Source organism: Triticum aestivum, chromosome 3A, assembly GCF_018294505.1.
Source record: "Triticum aestivum cultivar Chinese Spring chromosome 3A, IWGSC CS RefSeq v2.1, whole genome shotgun sequence".
NCBI classification, from domain to species: Eukaryota; Viridiplantae; Streptophyta; class Magnoliopsida; order Poales; family Poaceae; genus Triticum; species Triticum aestivum.
In genome coordinates, this window is record NC_057800.1 from 55,506,101 (window position 1) to 55,509,268 (window position 3,168).

At 43.0% G+C, this 3,168-nt stretch overlaps 1 protein-coding gene across 4 annotated transcripts in view; it reads left to right on the forward strand.

Moving 5' to 3' along the window:
* Positions 1–373: 373 nt before the first annotated feature.
* The window catches only part of LOC123060233 (cysteine-rich receptor-like protein kinase 10), a 42,601-nt gene continuing 39,806 nt past the window's right edge, over positions 374–3,168 (forward strand). For all 4 annotated transcript variants that reach the window (XM_044482834.1, XM_044482835.1, XM_044482831.1 and 1 more), the window contains exons 1-2: positions 374–751; positions 975–1,045. The gene's annotated coding sequence lies outside the window, so the exon portion shown is untranslated. The remainder of the gene's footprint in view (positions 752–974; positions 1,046–3,168) is intronic.

Genomic DNA, 3,168 nt, shown 5'->3' on the forward strand with positions numbered 1-3,168 from the left:
ACCTCTTGATCTCTCTCATGACATTGTTGTTCCCCCGACACCCTTGCAGTAGAGCTAGTTCTGCAAGTTGTTGTTTGGGCACGATCATGGCGATAGGTAGATAATTGTTGTTGTCGCCGGACAACGCGAGGAGTGCGAGAAAACCGTGAAGCTGGCGCAAAGGTTGGCAAGAATGATGCATAGGACTAATTTGACACACCTCCAATAGTTTTAGGACTTAAAACTGCAATTTCAAAGTTATAGGACTAAAATGATACATGTCCAATAGTTTTAGGACATAAAATCACAATATCAAAATTATAGGACTAAAATGACACACATCCGATAGTTTTAGAACTTCCAGTGCATATTACTCTTCCCCCAATCTAAAGCACTCCCGTTCACCCATTTCCGATAGTTTTAGAACTTCCGGTGCATATTGCTCTTTCCTGGATCTAAAAACTCCCTAGTCCACCCATTTGCCTACACACGTCCACACATTTCACCTCGTCCCCAACCTCCTCCGGCGTCGTCAGATCCGCCGGCGGGAGCCCCCTGCTACAGCGCCCCGACCCGGCTGCCCCTCCTCCTCGAATCCTCCCCGCCGGGCCGCCCCTCCTCGACTCCTCCCCGCCCGGGCCGACCTCCAGTGCCGTGCAGCAGGACGCGCCCGGCAGCAGGACTCGACCGGCCGCCCGCCTGCCCGGCCCTCTCTTCCCTCCGCCCGGCAGCAGGAGGCACCCTCACGGCCGGCCCTCCCTTCTATTTGCTGGTAAGCTCCGCGGCCCCTGCCTCTCTTCTCCCTCATGCTCTCTCCGTGTTTATCTCTCTGGTACTATATAATTTGTATGTTTATGAGACTGATGACATGTTTATGAGATCTCTCCGTGTTTATGAGTTTGATGACATGTTTAAGAACTGGCCCTTACTAGTACTATGTACAGCCACAATGGTTTTATAAAGGCTAAGTCAGATCTATTTCTTACATCTCCCAGGTTACAACACTTCTGAAGTTATTTCACTTGTTTACCAGAAAGAAAACAGAGTTAAACTGCTGATTGTCAAGGTAATGAACAGTACTGTATGCTTGATGCCGTTTAATATTTGACCGATTTCATTATTTTGCTGTTGCTTTTAGCTCTTTCTTTCTTTTACATATGCAGTCGCACAGTGATAAGATGGTCCGTCTTGTCATAGCTGGTGATGGTTTTACACCATACTAGTTGAATGCTGCTCCATATACTTGCTGACCTGTTTTTGTAGCTCTATTAAACCTTCCACCTGGTATTCTCTTGAAACCAGAGTATATATTCCTTAGCCTTGTTATCCCTGGTCCTGAACATCTTGGTAAAATTTGAGTGTCCTAATGCAACCTTTAGCTGATGAACTGATGCAATTGTGGGCGGGGGCTGAAACATGGGATGCTTATCACAAGGTAAACTTCCCAATGAAAGCGGCATTTCTATGGTCAGTCCACGACTTTCCTGCCTTTGGTATGTTTGCTGGGTGGAGCACCCATGGCAAGCTAGCATGCCCTGAATGCATGAGTGATTCCAAAGCATTTACTCTTCAATACGGGTGGATTGTCATAAGCTAGCATGCCTTTGGCATCTACTCTTCAATACGGCCCGACTGACAGGAAAAAGCGAATTTCCCTATCAAGCTATCCCTGTCGTCTTTCCCTGAAGGGTGACCGACAGGAAATACTTTCCCTGTCGGGTTCCCCCCTTTTCCTGTCTGTTTTCAGCCCACAGAAATATTTCAGATTCTGGTAGTGTTCATCTTGGAAATAAAAATGTTTTACCTTGTCATAGTTGCATACCTTAGTTGGCACTGTTTTGCCTCTTGAAATTATACTAGCTGAACTAAAAGGAACATTCGTAGAAAGAAATGCTTGTGCACGAACAAATGACTTAGCACACACTCTTGTGGTCCTCACATACCATATGCACTCTTCAACTTCAGCCACTATGAGGTTCAACGCCTCGCTTGTGTCCACCGTCCTTTCTGCAGTGTCCTCTCTACCTCTTCAAGATATTGTTTTCATATGCCTGGTCTTTCTCTTTAGTTCTGATGACTTTTGTTAGAATAGTTTGCAAACCCTAACATAAACCTTTAGTCCCAAATTAATATATGAAGGAAAAAAATATAGTATGGATAGTCCCGAAGAATAAGTTATATGTTTCCACACAGCATGTTAACAAAACGGAAATGACAAATCCTGAACGTTCAGGATTTTACCATGGCAAATCGAACGTTTTCGATGGCAGTTTTAGTGACGCGAGGATGGCAAGTTTAGTTGACACGCAAGACAATTTTCTGGCAAAAAAATACACTGAGCACGGAGTTGCCATGCTTGCCAACTAAAATTGACATCCTCGTGTCACTAAAATTGCCATCGAAAACGTTTGATTTGCCATCGTCAAATCCCAAACTTTCTGGCGTTATCGGGATCCTAACAGAACACCCCCTCATCCCCTCCGCCCTCCCCTTTTCGCTACCACAATCGACCTTATTGTTGAATAAGCTGCCTTCCTATGGCCTTCAGCAAAGGTTTCCGTCCAGTACTATGAACAGAATAATGTTCTCTTGGGGATGAAGAGTTGTCCCTTTACAATGGAAAAGCATGTTACTCCTCCATCCCTATTTCCATGACCACTTGTTTTTCTTGATTACATTTAAGCACCGGTTCTGCCAATAATATATTAATTATATGTCATAACTGTTAAAACCTGCATTTTAATATGAATTATATTTCCCTTCATTCGAACTCTAAAAAGGCCATATGATAGCTTTACAAGAAGACACATAGTTTCACATCGCATTATAAGAATGCCCTTTAACAATGGGCATGAATCTTATGTTAAAACAAGTTAGAGTCAACCAAAAGAAAAGAAACAAGTTAAAATATTCCTTTGCAGTCCATTTCCTTCAAGAAACATTTAAATATCCTCAAGAAATGCAGAACCCCAGTAATGTTTGATACTCTACAACTTTTTGAAGCAACCTGAACCAAACACTGTTTCATAGATTAGTTTTAATGAAACTATTTCATAATCTAAAACATGTACATAACATGTCTGTTTCCCATTCCTTGCGAGTATTATCACTTCCTAGGCTACAAGAACCATACTCCAAACCGAAAGATATCAACAAAAAATCACTATCTTTTCAAAGGAAAAAGGGAAC